General features: G+C 45.1%; 1 protein-coding gene across 3 annotated transcripts in view; it reads left to right on the forward strand.

Moving 5' to 3' along the window:
* Positions 1 to 384: 384 nt before the first annotated feature.
* Positions 385 to 19,278, forward strand: part of CNTN4 (contactin 4) — a 294,079-nt gene continuing 275,185 nt past the window's right edge. The window contains exon 1 of one of the 3 annotated variants that reach the window (XM_035337706.1): positions 385 to 460. The gene's annotated coding sequence lies outside the window, so the exon portion shown is untranslated. Of the gene's footprint in view, positions 461 to 670; positions 1,066 to 19,278 lie in introns of those variants that run through there. The other 2 variants (XM_035337710.1, XM_035337704.1) reach the window with 2 other exon arrangements.

The following is a 19,278-nucleotide window of genomic DNA, read 5'->3' on the forward strand; positions in this document are numbered from 1 at the left end:
TGAGCAGCAATAAACGCGAATCCAACCTGCATTAATGTTAATTGTCATTCAGTTTATATCGATGTGCAGTTTATTAAACCATAAAGCAAGGCAGCAAGCACAGAGAGCAACTCTAGAGATAATTAAACATAATAAGGGTTTCACTTAATCCCTCAAAACCCAGGGGAGGCACAGTTAAGGCTGAGTACCCTGTTTGCACCGAAAGGCACTTTTTGCACAGTCATTTAAGAGCACTTCCCCGTACGATATTCCAGGACAGGGGGAAAGGTAGGTCCCACCTTCCGTTCTACATATATTTTTCGCTTTTCTTTCTGCCTTTAAATCACTCTGCTCATTAAGCCCGAACCCTGACTTTCGAAGCAGCTCGTGGCTCATTATTTGCGTTGCAGTGACAAGTAGAGACCCCCATCAGCGACCCTGGGGAAGGTCCCAGCGCAGGACGGCTGCTGGTGGAGCGGCGGTGAGGGGGCTGCAGGGGTTCACGGGTGGGAGCTCGTGGGCTCAGCTCCCTGCCCAAAACGCTCTCTTTTCTTGGACGAGAAGGGTCAGTGAGGGGATGAGAGGAGAGGGCGGACTGGGCAGATGGAGGGAGGCAGCTCGGGAAGAGTGAGCGCAATTACGGCAAAGCTGGCAGCGCAACCGGAGGCAGCCTCGGTGAAGCAGTGAGGTGCCCAGCACCGCACCGGGAGGGACCCTCGGCTCCCCGGTTGCTGGCACCGGGACTGTATCAGGCAGCGCTCGGCCGGGGGGAGCAGCCCGGTGCCCGGCCGAGCCCCGGCGGCGGTGCTGCGGGGAGCGGGGCGGGAGAAGGGTTAAGGGCGGCCGCGCACCCGCCGCTCCTCCGCCCGCCCCCCGTGCACGGCGCAGGTTTGGGAGGTGGGGTTTGCGCCGAGCTGCCCGGCTCCCGGCCGCTGCCGCTCAATGCTGCGGCCGCGGGGCTGCTGCGGGAGCCGCGCACCTCGGGGCTCCGCGCACGGCAGGCAGGCGGCGACCACCGAGCCCAGCACAGCCCAGCACAGCCCAGCATACCCCAGCACAGCCCAGCATGCCCCCCGCCCCGGCCAGGTAAGCGCAGCTCTGCGCCGGGAGGAGGGAGGCTGGTTGAGGTGGGTGGAAATGAAATCGGGGATGAAGGAGAGAACCGGCTGCGGGGTGCGGAGCGGCCCCCGCGATGCCGAGCGGCTCGGGGAGCGCCGCCGCCGGGGATGCTCCGTGGGGATGCGGGAGGAGAGCCGGGGTCGCGCAGAGCCGGCACTGGGGGGGCTTGGGGGCGGCGGTGGGGAGCGTGGGGCTGGGGCCGGGGGGTGTGCGCGGCTCTGCCGCCGGAGGGATGCTCCCTGGCAGGCTGGCAGAAATGCATGCATAACTTTTTGCTTGATGCAGCCACCGTTCTTCTGCTCGAGTTTTGGCTTCTTTGGCTTTCTCCAGGCTGATGTTGCTTCCGTGTCGTGAGCAACATAATGCAGCATGTTGTTTTATTTATCCCAGACAGGAGTGACTTGCTCTCTAAACTACAAATTAAACGATGCAGCTTGCATAACAAGTGGAATTAGTCTGTATCTTACATACTAATTATCCATCACCTTTTAGACTAAGCAGGGGCTGGTTTCTGCGAGGAGGGTTTAATAAAGCAGCCCGATGTCTTGCAGCAGCGCATTCATTTCCTCTCGCTGGATTAATGTGGGCAAAGGATTAAGAGCCAGCATGTTGATTAGGCGCCCCGAGGTGCGGGGAACACGGGGAACATTTCGCTGTGGAGGGGAGCCGGGTTTTATCTTTGCTCTGGCGCATCCCCCTGTTTACGTGGCTCGGCTCGGGACCCTCGTCCTAGCAGGTCGATCGCTCCACGAGGGCAGGGACAGCCGGGAGCCCCCGGCCGCCCGGTGCCGGAGCCTCCCCGTGCCCCCCGGCCTCCCCGAGCATCCCCGGCCGCCCCCCGCCGCGCTCCGGCCCCGCTCCGCCCGCAGCTGCGCCCCGCGTGGCCGTGGGAAGCGGGGCCCCGCTGCTGCGCTCGGGGCCAATCCGCTCCAGCCTCTCCTCCTGAAGCCCCTGCTGCTGCCTTCCCGGCCAGGACACTCATTTGGGTTCTTTGCTGGCCCCGGCGAGCTCGCTTTTTTTTACCCTGCGTTTGTAAGTCCCTGAAAACTGCTTAAATGGCTCTTAAATAATCCTTCAAAGTCACCTCCCCCCTTTAATCTAATACCAAAAGGACTTACTTTACACTGCTAATCCCTCTTTTACTTGCTGTACAGCCTCATTTAGGGGTGTGCACACTGCTAATTTTCCCAGAGCAGCCTGCTTTAGACAATGGCTTCTGCTGGGTGCAGCAACCCCTTCCTCACCGCGCTCAGCTCTGGGCTGAGCTAAATACCTCTGCCAGGGTTTTGCCAGATTTTAGGAGGTTTTTCATCAGTTCCCATCAGGTGAACTGACCCCTCGTAGGAAGCCACACCAAAAGCTTTGTGTGTCGTTGTAAACAGCACCCATCCTGGGGCTCCCGGGGGGTTCTGCCCCGTGTGTTAGCCAACCTGGAGGCGTACAGCGCGGTGTGCCTGCTGAGAGCTGGAGTCGAATGAGCCTGGCAAAACTCGGGTGACTTGGGAATTTCCCTGTGCATACCTGCTGCAGTGAAGCTGAGCTTTCTTCTAGTCCATCCACTGTTCCCAGAATTTTAAGCTAGTTCTGATCTACCTGCAGATGAGCTGTATGCACTGGATGTGAAGGACAGCAGAAGAGAAGCTTACCTTGCTATACCTCACTTCTCCCTTAGCATCCAAACACTAAACAGGGTGAAACAATATTTCTTTCTAACCTGAACTGTACATGACCGGTGCCCTGGTGCATTATCAGTGATGTCTGGAGCCCCACAGCCCCTTGCCCATGGTCCCTGTGGGTTGAGACAAGGAGCAGTGTGCCTTCAGTGTGCCCTGGGTGGGGGGATGCTGGCATGTCCCCATGCTGGACCACAGGGACCCCTTTGGCAGCGCTGTGGCACAAGCCCTCTTGGATGGTCTGTGGGACCTTCCGTGTGGTGGCTGTAGTTGAATTTTAAGTGTTAATCCACTGGGTATTTCCCCAAGTGCCAATTTCCAGCACCAGCTGCGGAGTGTTTGTTCCAGAGGCAAAAGCAGTGGCACTGCAAGACAGCAAGAGACTGGTGAGAGAACCCCTCCTTGGTTCCCAAATCACACCTCCTGCTGTACAGAAGTATTTCTCCTTGATATCCCCATCCAATCCTCAGCATTTACAGTTTGTGGGATTAACATTGCCTTGATTTAAAATACTTGTCTGTGTTAACCTGTCGGGGACACCTATGAAAACAGGTGTAGTTTTTAAGCTCCTGTATAATTCTGCCAAAGATGCAAAACTTTTGGATTTTCTTTTATATTCTGGTAATTTACCAATTTAAATTACCAAGTAATTTATTCCCCCTGATTTGGGGAGTTGGCTTTGTCTGACAGTTCTGCTTAGTTGGCTTGATTTAAAAACAAACAAACAAACCCACACCAGAGGTAGAGATGAGGCAGAGCCGGAGGGATGCCAGCCCCAGGATGGCCAGAGCACAGCTTTTTCATTTTTTCTCGTGGGCTCCAAAAGCCTCCGCTTCTGGAAGTGGCGCTACCCCCAGAGGGCTCCGCACAGGTGGGGTTGGGACAGCTCCCATCAGCCTCCCCCCAGTCCCCCCCTGACCACAGTCCCCAGCCCAGGCACCGCAGGAGAGGCTGCTCCTGCGTGCGGGTCCTCTGCTGCGTTTGAAAGTTCATAAATCATCACAGCTCTATTTTTAGCCGGGCTAGATTAGAGCAAGTCTGGGTTTTCTTCCCACACCTCCGTCCGTGGCCTAAAATGACCCAGTAATGTCCCTGTAAAAGCTGTTTTCGCGCTGCCTTTGATTTTGCTTGTGACCCGTCGCCCAGCCCTGTTCTTACACAGAGGACGTGCTTATTTCGAGCAGGGCTTGGTGCAACAGTTGGGAGTTTTCCTTCAAATGCAGAAATTGTGAGTCTGCTGCTTGCTGCATGAGTGATGCGCAGCCCCTGACAGGAAGGTAATCACAAACCCAGGGAAGTAACATGAATCACATGAAATCCACAAATGTCAACTCCGGAGCTCTAATCCAGGCGTGCTGCCAAGATTTAAACTTGCACACATCTTTACTGTTATCTGCTACAGTGGTTAATCAAATATAAATATGAATATCATGACAGTAGTGATTCATTCTTTTTATTATTAGCAAAGCAAATATATAATGATGCCATCCACCCAATTTAATGTTTCATGAGAATACACTATTCCCTGTCCCCTACAATCATCCACCCAAAATGCTGATATTAGGATAAAAACTCTGGTGTCAAATCTGCTTACAGTCTTAACATAAACAAGGTTCGTGTTTCATTATGAGCTAAGACAACAATATTTTCTGCACCAAACAGTGTTTCCAGTGCTGTATGTGTTGTACTTGGGAAATAACTTCATCTTTTGCTTTTCCCTAGATACAAGCAGTCACTTTTTATCTTAATCTGTAGGATAAAAATCTGTTTCAGCATGACAGCAAGGAAAAGAAAGAGTTTTCTGTCTTTGAATTGCTGAGTTAAATCACCAAAAGTCAGACCTTCAGGACCAAGAGGGTCAAAGCATTTTAAGAACAATTAATGTAGTGATTTTGTAATCCATATTCATGATTCATATTTAGGAAGTTAAAGCCTAAGGAGCAAGTTTTGACTCTGCAATGTAATTTTTTTCCCCTGTGATATCTAATCACAGCGTAGTTGTATCAGCATGTGGACTTCAGTAAAGTAAGTGACACGCTTACCACTTAAAAAAAATGTGATGGGAACTCGAGGAAATAATCTACAACTATTATATTTTTTATATTGACTTTACAAGGATTTATTTAAAACTGTGTTAAATAACTATCAGTTTCAAAAACATGCTTCTATAACACTTATTTCTTCTATTAAGCCTTCCATAAGCTCCCAGTTGATCAGCAGCTGATGCTCTGTTACTTGAAAGTTGGCTGGAGATGTCTCAGATATGGCCAAACATCTTTATTAATGAATAAATGTTTTGATATTTCCAGCACCAAGCTCTCCTAAAATGCATTGTGGGACTTTTGAAAATTTAACGTTCCTGAGGAATGACTTCATATTTATTTAGGAAAAAAAAAAAAAAAAAAAAGGTCAGTTGAGCAGAATCAGATCTCCATCAGGGCTCCTAGAGTGGTACGGTGCGGGGTTTGAGCATCGACATGCAGACAGAACACAAATAAATTTTACCATGGTGGTACTTTACCATCTTTTCTCCTTTTATTTTTTTCCAGAGGCTTTGAGCCAGGCTTCAGTGGGACTCGTTGGACATGTTTGTTTTTAACTATCTCATGAGGGCTTTTCCCACTCTTCTTTGTAGGATGTGGCTGAAAGACCAACTGTTAGGCTTTTTTTTTTTTTTTTTTTTTTTAATGTGATGTTCCTTCTCCCTCACAAACCTTGCTTACCAGTAGCACGGTCCAAATTGGTGCCCTTCACACCTCCGCCAGTGTCCCAGACCAACGTGCTGGGGATGGCAGGGGGCTGCACCCAGCAAAGGGACACTGCCGAGGTGCTGGGACCTGCTGCCCTAAAACAGGGTCATGTATTAAACCAGTGAGGTCTTGGGCAAAATACGTTGTTGCAGTGGGCATTTGTAGCTGGTCAGGAGGCAAGAGAGTCCTGAGATGACCTGCTTCAAACTCCAAATTGGTCTTCTCTTCTCTAAACCCTATCTGTGGAAGAACTTTGTAGGCCTCGCACAAAATCTGTGTTTACAATTTATTTACATAAATGTTTAGCCAATGAAGAGATGCAGTATTTAAACCCCATCTACATAAGGTTCAGCGGGTCATCTTAGTCAGTTAGACTAAGAAAGGGAATAAATACCATACTTTGTGTTTGTAATGGAAAAACCTGTATTATGAATGGTAATTTAATTTTCGAGTACTGAATAGCAATAACCTATCAGTATTTTTCAACAGCACACTAAGTGCATGGTTTATTAAACTCGTATGCAGATAAGAGGGTATTATTTGGGAAGACTCACAAACAACATCATACTCAAACAATTAAACACATTTCCATCTCTATGCTTCCAATAATAGGAATGTGAAAGCCCAACTAGCCATCTGTGAAAGTCAACAGGGTATTTACTGACTGCTGCTTTCCCTGCTCCTGGCTGTATGTTAATGGTTCTGATCTTCCATTTGCACTTATTTTCGGTGATAGCTGTAAAACCCTGAGCAGAGATCTTTTCCCAGTTTCATTCCCAGCCATGCTTTGGGCCATTTCCCCCTTTCTGAGCTTTGCTAATTAGCAGTCAAGAGAAAAACTGGGTTCTGCTCCGAACCCTGAGCCAGGTTCTGTTACCTTAGCTGTTCTAGGTTTGCATCAGGTTTACATCAACAATCTTTTACAGTACAGTTTTGTACATTGGTGAAGAACGTGTACTGGTGGGTCAGTGGCAAAATAACCATCCCCTATGGCTCACTGCCGTAGTGCCGAGCTGCTGTCGGGGAGGCTTACACCAGTATTGATGTCCAGGTATCTGACACCATCAAGAGTGTGAATTACTTGCTAATGTGCTGCATCTTCTGCTCCTGGATCTTGGGTGGGACTCCCGCATTTTATAGAGCATACTGTAGCTGGTGGGCTACAGACAATGCAGAAATTCATTTCATGTGGATCCATCTCCATATTATTATTTGAATAACCGTACTTGTGTTAACTGGTGTGACCCACAAGATGGGTTTGAGAAGCATGTTCAGTGCTAAGCAGATGAGGGTGCTTCACCTCCTGTACAGAGTACCAAATAGCTTTCATCATATAGTATTTTTTTTATCATTACTACCCTGCTCTTGTGAAATGGAGGCAAAAGCTCCGTGTCCTCGTCATGAATGAATGAATGAATCTTCTTGGTCTTTGTCTCCCAGTCTTTTGAAAAAAGCTTCTGAACAGCACTCAACTCCAAGCTCTAAAAAGAGTTACTTAGCATAAGAGCAGAACATTTGCCTAAGAGGGTTTTAGTCCAAGAATGACTTTTCATATTTAATTGATCTGTATTGTTCAATTAGGGAGATGTATAATGCCCTCTGTTGTGCATGTATAGCTTGAAGGAGAAACGAATGAAGTATGAAGTACAGCAGAAGAGTAATTTCAGACAGAATCAGCTCTTAGCAGTGTACAACACTGGATTTCAGTTCAGGCCCTGATATGCACGAGTAAATATGAATTGTGTAAATACATCAGATCGGTGATTTCTCCATGCAATTTATTTGGGGTTAGATTTGTTCTTATTCTAGCCACATTTCAGTAACTTTTTTTTTTTTTTTTTTTTTTTCCCCACGTCTTAAATGTTTTCTGCTCAGAATAAATGGCCTATTGTATTTCACTGCATTTTGCTTCAAAAACAGCTCACTGGGGCTTTCCTTCCCCCAGCCCCCCGCAGGACTGTGCCACTGATTGTGGCAGTGCCCACCCTGGGCTGAGCCCGATCCCGCCGGGGCAGCACTCAGCCCCCAGCCCTGCCTTGTTGCTGTCACACTCTCGCAGGTTTGGGGGGGATTTAGGGGGGGCTGCTGCCCCTCCCAGCTGCTGCAGGAACCTATGACCCCCAGCACACAATTTCCCCAGTGTAATTTTCTCAGGATTTGTAATTCTGCAGAATGCATACACGAGTGCATCGCTTTTCTCCTCGATATGTTTCAGGGCGGTGATTCTTTATTAACCCACAGAGCCATTCCGCTCTGCAGTTTACCCCGGCTTTGCCCAGCGTTTTGTACTTGCTGCTATCTGTCTTCACTCGCACGGCCCGATGCAGCAGGTCCTCTCACCCGGCACTGCCCTCCCTGCTCCTCCCCAGCTCTTTTGATTTCCACCCGAGATGATTGAGACCTCACGAGGCTTCCTCTGCTGGAGCCAGTGCAGTCAGACGTGCTGTTAGAAAGCGCCGATGATTCAAGAGGGATGATTTTAAACCTGGCAGAAATCAGTGACCATGGGGGCTGAGTGCCCAGCCGATGCGGAGCGGCTGACCCGGGAGGTGCACGGCGCCAGGGAGCTTTGTCGGTGTGCAGCTCTCCCCTGATGATTTGTAAGAAAGCTTTCTGGGGATGTGCTCGTGTCTTAAGGATGCTCAGTGTTAGTCTGGGCTTCCAGAAATCCAAGCAGAAGTCCACACTGCTTTGCCAGCTCTGCGTTATTGTGGGCACCTGTCGGTGGCAGGTAAGGTGTGCATGCGAGAGGGACAGGCACCGAGAATCCTTTCCATTCATGCATCCTGTCATGCTTTTTTCATGCACAAGGTGACTTTCTGCTCCCAGCTCCTTCACTTGGGAGAGGTGGAAAATGCTTTAGGAAGCTCTCCTCTCTCCGTGGGGTGATCCGCAGTGCTGGACTAAAGCACCGCTGACCCCCCTCTTGGAGGCACGGAGCTCCGTGAGAGCCGTGGTCATTCACACTGTTCTATGTTTCTGCTTCAATTGCTGCCTGGTTTTCGTGTTGTTTGCCAGCACTCCCCACCATAAATATTAAAGGAGCGTATCGCACATTTTCTTCATTTTACCAGGGAGGCAGAGATGGAAAAAGCAAATATTTTTTGCTGAGCACAAGGTTGGGTCCCTCCTGCAGAGCCACAGTCACGTGCTGCTTGGAGTGCGAGAATTGCTCAGGTGAATTCAGTGTTTGGTGGGCCTCTTGTAATTGCAGATGGAGGGAAAAACAGTAGTCAAATACATCTGAGAATGACGAGTGCAGAACTTGGATTGACTCGATATTTTCTCAAGTCAAGTGGAAAAAAGGACGCCCGGTACGAGAAAGCTGAAAAGGTCAAACTAATTTGTACTTGGGTGATAATGGCTAATGCCGCGATTGTTTATGAAGCTTGCAAAATCTTCCCAGTGTTAACCACCGTGATGTATCTGTTGGTGATTTTGAGAAATTAAAATTGAAGCATGACTCGTTCCACCCTCAGTATGCCTTAATCTGCTTTGGTTTAGGATTCCTTGGAAAAGTTACACGTTCTTTACAAATTAGTTGAGATTAAATTTATTTAGTTCTCTGGACTTTGGTGTGCCATGGCTGAAGTGAGATCTTTTTTAAACAAGGAAGATTAATAGTTAGCTTGATGAGGATACGGCTGAAACCTGCCTGTGTCTTGCTGCTTAGGCATTCTGGCTGGGTTCTGTTTGTTTATTTTGGTGCAGTCTTCTCGGTTTATTTACTAGGGAAAGTGGAAATTTTATATGCATGTACAGCTCCTGCTATTAAAATAGGAATAAGTGGGGAGCTCCTAATTCCCCACACTGCCTTCTGCTGCCTCAGTTATTTATGCAGATTTGCAGCTTCTTTGAGTGGCTACTGGAAACTGCGTCAATTTTCCTGGGATTCTGGTTTCTTTCCTGGGAGCAGCAGTGCTACCAAGCCGTATAATTTTCTAGGAGACGACATGGGACTGTACCGGGAGTCTCTCCTGCCTCGTGTACAGCACAAAGTGTCGGCTCCAGAGGAATTCATTTGCCAGGCTTATCACCGAGACATTTAATATCTGGAATGATTTAGTATATCAAATCCTGGAGTTTGGGGCTGAGTGTAGCTGCATTCGTCATTGTTGCAGAACCTTGACAGTGAACAAAAGGTGCTGCAGGGAACCATAACTCATGCAGCAAATTAATGGGTTCCTGGCTTTGCTTGCTCAGCTGAATGGAAGCTGGAAATGGTGTGGTCTCACCGGCTGAAGGTTTTCTGCAACAAGTGTGAGGGTTAGGGGTTTGTGTGTCCTTCATCCCTGGGACAGATACTGAAAGTGTTGCCCTCCTGTCAACAGGCTGGGACTAGCGCTTCTTGGTTTTGAAGTACTTCTCTAGGAAGGATTTTAAAGGAAAAGCAACAACAACAACAACAAAACTCATAAGCTGTTATGGGAGCATGATGCATTTGTTTTAACCAAAATGTTTTTTTCAGTGTCATCCACAGGCAAAAGAGAACTTGAAGCCACAAGACCCACTTACAATATTATTACATAGCATCACTGAGCGTTTTGCCACTGGGAAGGGGTGTGCAGTGCAAGGAGGTATTTGATCACCTTGAGATGAAGGGTTCTCTGAGTCTGGGCTACTGCAAGTGAGGTTTGTCCATGTCTGATTTTACGCAGGCTGTTTTAAAGCATAAATCATTCTCCTGATCCTCAGTAGCAGTCACATTTTAGAGTATTAGAACTTACCTGGCCATAGGGGTCTGCAGCTTCACGTCTTCCTGGCCCTGATTTTTGAGCTTACCTCTTTTTTCTAATTCTGACACCCTTAAGTGGAGATGAACCCAATGCCAGCAAAGTTTTTTTTATTATTATTATTTTGATGTTGTTGGTGGTTGGTTGGTTTCAGTCCTGTTTCTTTCCTTTGAAGAACAGGTTTCAAGGTCGTCAATATTTTTCCAAAGTGTAAGTATAAAGTCCAACCATACCTCATGATCGCAGTGTCTCATCTGCTTTTCTACTTCAGTCTCCTGGAGCACTGAAGTTAGAACCTGTAGAGGCAAAGCCTGCCTCTAATAGCTCAGGAATACCTTCTGCCAGTTTGTTCAGTCCAGTGTAAATGAGAGCTGGCAGCCTTTGGCCAATCTCGGGGTGGATGAACAGAGTCCTTACAGTAGATCAAGTGATACATCACAGCTCCTGGGCAAACATTACATGAAGGAACCCAATCTGCAGCAGCCAGCATAAGTGGAGAGCAGTGCAATGTTTGTATTGTTGTTTATTTAATTACTTCAGATTTGTTTCTCTGTAAACACTTGCCTGACCAGCCGTGCCTCTGAGTTTCCTCCTGAGCAGTCTGTGCTCAGAAGATCAGAAGGCACTTAGAGAAACCAGACATCTGCAGACTCTGTTGCGTCTTCGCTTTGGGAGGGGAAAGCCATGGGAATTAGAGAGAAGGTGCAAAAAGGGGGCATAGCATAGGGAAAACTTTAAAGGGCCAGGAAAAAAATCTTCCTTTTGATTCTTCTCCTATCTTCTACTTTAGTTCTTGTGTCACATACTGCTCCTTTCACGTGGTGGCTCTTGCAACATTGCTCTTGCAGTTAGTGGTAAATAACATCCCATAGAAGCCTTAGTTATGGTGCTCCTCTGCCATCACGGTTCAAGGAAGACTCCTTGCTTCAGAAAAGGAGGAGCTGCCAGTGGTTAGCTGGACTAGCCCACTTGGGTCTTCTGCCATCCTCCAGGAGCTTCCTCCTTCCTGCCAGAGGGAAGAGGTTGCCCCTTCTGCCTGAAGACAGCGAGCACACGATTCCATGTTCCTTACATGTCACCACATGAATAGTCTAGGAGAGGACCCCTGGTTCACTGGGTTGGGGACAGCAAGCCTCTTGCCTATCCCTGCAAAGACACTGAGCACCCATGCCCAGCGCGATGTGTTGTTGTATTTTCACTGAAATATTTTTGCACCGTGAAAAAAACAAGAGGAAAATCCTTCAAATCACATTTTAAAAGCATTTAATGTGGCACTGGAGCATTCTGCAAATTAAAGCCAGCCCTGGGACCAAACCCTCAGCTATTAGGCTGCCGTCTTTTTCCTTCGCTTCCTGATGTCAGGAAGTTCTGAGATTTGTGGTGTAAGTGCACAGCTTTGTGAGCCAGCTAATGCTTGCAGTCATTTTTGGCATATTCAGAGACAGCAAGGCTACCTCTGATAGCCTGCTTGCTATCAGTACCCACTGTATCACAGAACCATTTTATTATGATGATTATTATTGTATTTTAGAACCATTACCTAAAATATGGAATCACTGCCCCTAGAAAAGTGGATTATCCTTTCCTGGGTAGCTAATTTTATTTCACTCAAGAAAATTTGATTCATATTTCTGAAACATTGCCACTAAACAGCTTTCTAAGCAGAGTTGCAGTGCAAGACTAAATTAGATTCGTGTAGGGAGAAGGGAAATATTGTTGTTGCAAGTGTCCAAAGGGGTTGAAATGAAAATAATCTTATAGATCAAACTTAAATTGAGTTCAGATATTAGAGAGATAACACAGTTCTGTGCCTAGAAAATCCATCTGTCAAAAATAAACTTCAGGGTCACATTTTAAAATGGCACTTCTGGTTCTGGATCCTCTAGCTTCTCTCTCAGGCAGACCCGAGATGGCAGCCCCATATGTTGCAGGGGCACAGAGCCTGCAAAGCAGTTAAAGCTGCAGGAGTCTGTTAAAAAACAAAGAAAGCAAATACAAAGTTAGGGATGATGTGGTAGGGAGCCACCGGGTGCGGATTAAAGGGATGTAAAGCAGATGTTTTCATGGGTGTCTGCTATGGACAAATGCAATAGTGGGCTGTATGGGAATGGCACAAAGCTGTGCTGGGGGAGGCCCAGGCTACATACTAGAAAATATTTCTTTACCATGAGGGTAGTCAAACACTGGGACAGGCTTCCTAGCAATGTGGTTGATGCCCCATGCCTGTCAGTGTTCAAGAGATATTTGGATAATGCCCTTAATAAAATGCTTTAATTTTTGGTTATCCTTGAAGTGGACAGGTGGTGGGACTTGATGATCTCTGCAGATCCCTTCCAACTGGACTATGCTGTGATCCTGTGAAAATACCTGGTGAAGTTTTGCAGGGTGAAGTGGGAGTAGTTTATTTTGAACTGAGGATCTTACTTCACCCTTATTACCAGAGACTCTGAATGGGCCTAAAATTTCAGGTCTTTAATTATCCGTGTGGCAGTCTCGTGAGCTGCCAGTGTGCTGGTTTATTAGAGGTGAAGAACTGAGACACAGTGGAGACACTTCTGACACAGTGGAGATGGTCAGAGACACAGAGATATTTAGGCACTTCAGTTTCTGAGAAGGTCTATCCAAATTCATTGAATTTTGGGCTACAGGGCTATTCAAACAATACATTTATGGCAGAGGAGAAATTTTCACGCTGGATTCCTATCCCCCATGGGATGCAGCATAACTTGGTCTCATGCTTAAAACAGACTTAGGGTTTTTTTTTGCACCTGTGTTTTTGCTTTGGATCAGTCCTTCCTTAGCCATGTTGATTTCTGGGCACGTAAATAGTCAGGGTAAAAGGTCTCTCTGAATGCTTGCTTTAAATTGAAAAATACCTAGGACTGGTAATGTGTTTTTGAAAGTGTAACCAAGAATGATTTAACTAGCTAAAACATTTTGAGTAGGCATAAGCATTCATATAGGAGAACCTGATAATACCTACACTAATGTAATGCTGTCCATTACCATTGTATAAAATGTAAAATATTGTATAATATTTGAATCCAACCGCAGAGAATCCTTTATAACTATACTGACAATATCTAATTTTAGTAGCTAGTTAAGTTCTGTAGAACAGATGAATGCATTTCTCCTTTGCAATTCACTTCTAGGATCATATATATCATCTGCATTTCTATTTTTATATATGTATTATGTTTTTATATGTATTATAACTCCTTTTTCTGAACTCGTAGACCAGTATTCTGGATCCCTGCTGAAAAGGCCCAGGGGCTGCCTGTAGCCGCATGCCGGTGCCACAGCTCAGCAGCCTTGGGGTGCAGCCTATGGGCACCCCTCCCTGGGCACTCGTTAGCCCACCTCTGCACCCCAAGTCCAGTTCTGGCCCCCATGGTCACCGGTGGATGTGGCTGAGCTTGGGGGCACCACCAGGGTGGCTGGAACCATGCCCCGAGCAGCCCAGTGTGCATTCAGCCTCACTGGCTCCCATCGCCCTTCCCGCACGGCCAGGATGACTGTGTGCTTTTGGCCAAAAACACCCATTTGTGCATGTTCTTTTCCAGACACTTCACGGGCTGAGCCTCTGGCTGGAAGGCTCTGGCTTTGAGACTGCAGTGAAATTAAGCGTGTACCTAAGCCCTGACAGGATCAGGGCCAAACACTTTAAATAATTGATGGACTGCTTCATTTCTTTAGCCTTTCTAAAGTAAACTGAGTTTCAGATGAACATGAGCTGACTTAGATGTTTGGTTGGGAAGAAAAAAAAGCCCCTTGAATTGCACTGATTTCCCACAGGATTAACTTGGGAGCAGGAAAAATAACTTCTTCAGCTTCATCCTTCTTCTTCTTTCCCTCATGCTAACCAGGCATCTTTTTTTTTTTTTTTTTTTTTTTTTTTTTCCTAGAGTTCTTTTCTAGGGCGGGGAAAAAAAAAAAAAGAAGACACCTTTAAATTAAACATTACATCTGAAAATAGGAGGGAGAAAGTTGATATAAGTATTTATGAACCGAGTTGGCCATCTATCCCAAGGATATTGTGGTTTTGCAAAGTATATTTCTGTATAGTTTTTTAAATGTTTATAAATTAATGACACAACTAGAATAGATGTGTATCCCATCACATCTGCCCGTGTGTAAGAGAGATTGCAAAAGTAAAATAATTACTGACCCAAATATTATGTAGGCTGAAAAGAAAAGAAGCATAGAGGCCAATAAACTTAGATAGCAGAAGGAGAAGCAGATAATGAGCATCCATGTTTTGATTGCTAAATGCTGCTGTGGTCTTGTAGGCTAGTTTGTAGGAAGGATGTCATTTGTACAGGCAGGATGTGGAAGAAAGTGGAATTAGTTTGTTGAAAAACAAACAGGAAATGTGTGTCCATTTTGGATGGCTCCTCATATTCCACTCTCTGCAAATGGCTAAATATATTAGCTGAAAATAGAAGCATGGCAGAAAGAGCAGTTACGCTGAGCTTCGGGGAGAGGAAGTTGCACTGAGAAAAAGATGTGTGTACTAGTCTATAGAAGTGTTACTTCTTGGGAACTTCCCTCTGAGCAATTTCTTTCTCCACTGGAAAATATCAGTGAAGTAGGCCACCTTTGAGAATTAATTTATAACAACATTTATATTTGCAAACATATCAAATTATTAAAAATTCTAAAAACTGCATGGGTGGAGTGTCTCATAGCAGAACATACACTTTGATCCAAAATGTGTGTGTTTTTTTGTTTTTTTTTTTTTCCTCTCTTCTTTTAATCCTTTTACTCTTTGGGTCATATAATGTGTTGAAACGCCTTTTTTGTCCTTTTCTGAATGTGAACCTGTTTGGAACTCATAAAATTGCCTTTGAGGTGACCTTCACAGCTTTAGGAAGTGAAGAAAGTGGAGGTGTGTTGGTAATACGAGTGGGCTGGGCTCCTGGTCTGGGAGAGCATTTCAGATGTGATAGTGCCTTGACTCAGACACCCGTTATCATCGGTCACAGTTAAGTTTCATGAAGTCTGAAATACCTTCCTCATGTCAGCGACACTCCTAAAAAATATAAAAGCACTGCAAAGGTTTTTTTAAAGACCAATATTTACTGCTGAAAGGGCATCCTGTCGCCGCCAACCCGTTCATTATCCTCTTCATGAAGGAAAAGGCGATTCAGCCTTCTGCTGCCGAGGTTCCTCCATCCCTTCATCTCCTCTGCCTGTATCACTCGTTCCCTTTGCTTCTGAACCCTAGCATTTGGTATTCCAGATGTTGGGTTTGATCCATCCATCACCTGTCAGTAGCTTGTCAGAGCCCCTGGACATGTCCACATGTATTTTGTGTACAGCTCCTGCCAGAGCAGAGGGATGTTGTGCAGGGAGGGCTGGGCACACCACAAAGTCGATCCATTTTGGCTTTATTTCAGCTCATCTTCAGGTTAGCCCTTTTCAATACTTTCCCCTGAAACAGAACCTGAGGACTTGTCATGGATAATTCCTGATTTGTGAGTAGTTTGAGGGTTTACTCGTATGGAAAACAAGGCATGGTTTACTACAAACACACCTATTTCAATTCTGTCCTCTGCTACAAAGCTAAAAAGGAGGGTAAAACTTTGCCTATTGTGTTTCTTCAGCTGAACTTGATACTAGTGCTTAGAGAGAGGTTTCCATGGTGAAAGTAGAAAAAAGCAAATTTGAAAACTGCTTTCTTTTGTGTATTTGCTGCTATTGTTTTCAGTGGTCACTGTTCTGCATGTTTAACAGTCATTATCCACACCTTCTGGCTTGTGAATACATTTACATATTTTAAATCAACATTAGCAGAGAAAAAATCTGTGATTTGCCCAAGGCTGCTTATGATTTTTTTATTTTTTAATGCTGAAATGCTCAGAATATCCTCCAGTGGGATCTGTCAGAAGGGTCTCTTCTGGCACACAGCTTTGCTTACTTGGTAACTTTGTGCATTGATTCCTTATATCACCTGCTTTTTTGCTTAGGTTATATTTCATTTCTGTTCCTTCTTCTGTTACAAAAGTACAAAATGAAAACCTAGTTGCAGTTACTTGCTTTATTCTTTCCTTTTTTTTTTCTACGTTGGAGCCTCATGTGGTGTATTCCTTGCTGGTTTACCAAACACTTTTTTGCTATTTTCTTGAAGAGAATGAATCTGGCTTGGAAGCAGCAAAATTTCAATGCATTATTCTGAGCCCCACCTGTAGCCTTGTTGTGTACCCAGGGTGCAGATTTCCAGCACCCCCTTCTGCATTTCTCCTCGGGTGCTGCTGCTCCAGCTGCAGCCAGCACTGCATTTGTCCCTGGGGTGTGACATGGGGACTTGCTTTTTGCCTTGTTCCATTTTAGTCAGATGCTGAAATCATGCTTTTGTTCCATCTCAAGTCATTAATTAGTCCAGTTTCCATTTTAAATTTATCTTGAGCTTGCTCAAAATTTGCCAGCCCTGCCAAAGTGTTTGACATGTGTTTTACCAGATATTGGTTACAAAAGTCTTTCAAAATAATTCTCAGGAAATAAATAAATAAATAAATCTAAGTACAGGGAACAAAACGCTGAAAGTAGTATTTTGTGGCCCTGAATATCTAGTTGTGTTGATGAATAATGGAGAAGGTGTTCAGTTTTATAAAAGAGAATTCAAGATTATTACTCATTTTGCATAGCTCCTTTGGCAGGCTCTTACTACAGATACTCAACAACCCACGGAAGAGTGAAATCTGTAGGTAAGGAGATGTTTCTTACATGAATAAATACCTGAACTTCTGACTGAGCCCAGAGCTTGCTGAGCAATATGTTTGCTGCTCTCTTTGGTAGGCTCAAGTCACCAAAGAGAAATTTGCAGATTTTATCCAGTACACACAGCAACTTTCTCTGCTTGTGTCTTCATTATTTGTCAGGGTGAGTTTATGAAAATTAAGAAAGTAAATGCTATCTGTTACAGCCTTATGTACAATCTCACAGTGGTGCCATCTTCTGAGTCTGTTTGGCTGGGTGCTTGAGCAGCTCCGGATCTGGCACAATGCAGGGCTCGTGGCCGCCCTCGTTCAGGGCTGTCCCTGGAAATTAGCTGGTGTCTGACAGATCCTAAAGCAGTACCCGGTGAAATATTGGCTTTTAATATACATTTCCATGCGATTTAACAAATAGATTTCTTCAGCTTAATGCAGGAAAGAAGCTAAATGAGTCAGTAAATGCTAATGTGTCCACGTTCTTCCCAGATAACTAGTTGCCTTTGGGACAGTATCAATAAGTGGCATTCATGTGATATTATGAAAGTGTTAATTATGTGTAGACAAAATAATGAGTAAGCAAAGGTCAAGGATAAATCCAATTTTCCCAGAAATACTCATCAAAGAGCTTCTAATATTTAGGTCATTAGCATTATTGAATATTCAGTGTCATTTAAATTATGTGCATTTTTTCCATTGCTTATATTTTTAGTCCGGGAGATACTGGGCAACTCAAATAGCTGTGCAAATGTTTTGTAGCAAAATTCAGCACAACTTCAGCAGTAACTGGACTCTATTTTCTGCATACATTGGTTAACTGCCAGGTTGAATTTGGGATTGATTTCTTGTTTGAGATGTAACCTTGAGATATTTTTTTTTTTCTAAATTTGAAATGAAGGAAATGAAACTGTGGCCATGCTGGCTATTAAACTGCTGAACCTTGAAACTCAATGTAAATCAAAACAAAACAAAAAGCTCTTGAGACCTTAAATGCCCAGCTCTGCCCTCGTTCATTGGGATGTTCATTATCAGTGCACTTTTAAAAAGCAATGCAGTTAGCATGCTGGAGATTTCAGGCTTTGCTTTTTACTAGCAAGCCATAAGTATAAATACCTATTTGGCAGGGACCTTTCTGAAATCCAGTGTTTTCTGAGGCAGGAGGAAATCCTGGCTGATCAATACAGCCATTAATTAGAAGGAAAGGTCCAGTCATGATTTTTACTTCTAAACTTTTACATATTGACAGTTGGCAAAGCAGTTAAGAAGTCAATAAGGATCTGAAAGTTACTGTACAGTTCGGTTGCTCACTGAAAAATAGCAATTAGGCTTCCTCTGTCTCCCAGGACCTCCTCTTGCTGGTGTCTGGAAGCATCCCGCAGCTGAACAAGATGCTGTTCATATATGAAATATTCATGTTCTGACATCAAAACATGTTGCATATGATTTCAGTATGGTAGGCTGAAATTAGATTCACATTTTATTTTTCTTATAAATGCCTGTCAGTGTTGCTAAATCAGTTTGTCTTTGCAGTCTTGAAATTGTGTCAGTCTGAATTTCCTTCATGTGCATACTGTTTTGGGCAAAGACACATGACTTCTGTACTCAAGATGGAGCATCTTTAAATAAATGTGAAAACCTCCCGGGAATTAAGTATAGTTATATATATACATATATATTTGGAGCCAGCTTTCACAGTGAGAGATAAACACCTAAACACTGATGGATTGGGATCTTTGCTCCCCACACTGCAAATACCATGCATATGGTGCTTTACCCAGTATTTGGTGGTTGTTGGGTATATATCAAGGCACTCTGGAATCTAGCACTGGTGAAAGTAGAGAGGAGCTTGGAGTTCCCAATCCCCTGGGTTCTTCAATACCGTTAAGGAAGGATCAGGTGATTCTAGCAGCCCTGCAAGTGGCAGTGGAGGTTGCAGATGCTTGTTCTGTGGAGCACAGGCATCCTTCAGATGTCTGTGGGTCTGAGAGAAAACAAGGGCAGAGATTTGTCAGCCTCTGCCTGCGAGCTGTCTGTGTGGTGAGATCATGCTGCAAACCCTAGTGAGCAGTGGTGCTGGTCTACTGAGGACCACTCAGACATGCGAAAGCATCTGACAAGGCTGTGACCTGGTCCTTTAAGTCAGTATGCAGGGGGAATTAATTCAGTGTTAAATTCCATGGCACTGTAGTGCTGCATTCATGCATAAATAATCTCAGTTTTGCAGTTGCTGAAAAAACAGTTTTAGTCCTCAGTCTATGACACATTTGCTTGGGAAATACCCTATCAGAGAAGGTATGCATGCTTGAATACA

The sequence above is a fragment of the Oxyura jamaicensis genome, chromosome 12 (genome assembly GCF_011077185.1).
Source record: "Oxyura jamaicensis isolate SHBP4307 breed ruddy duck chromosome 12, BPBGC_Ojam_1.0, whole genome shotgun sequence".
NCBI lineage: Eukaryota > Metazoa > Chordata > Aves > Anseriformes > Anatidae > Oxyura > Oxyura jamaicensis.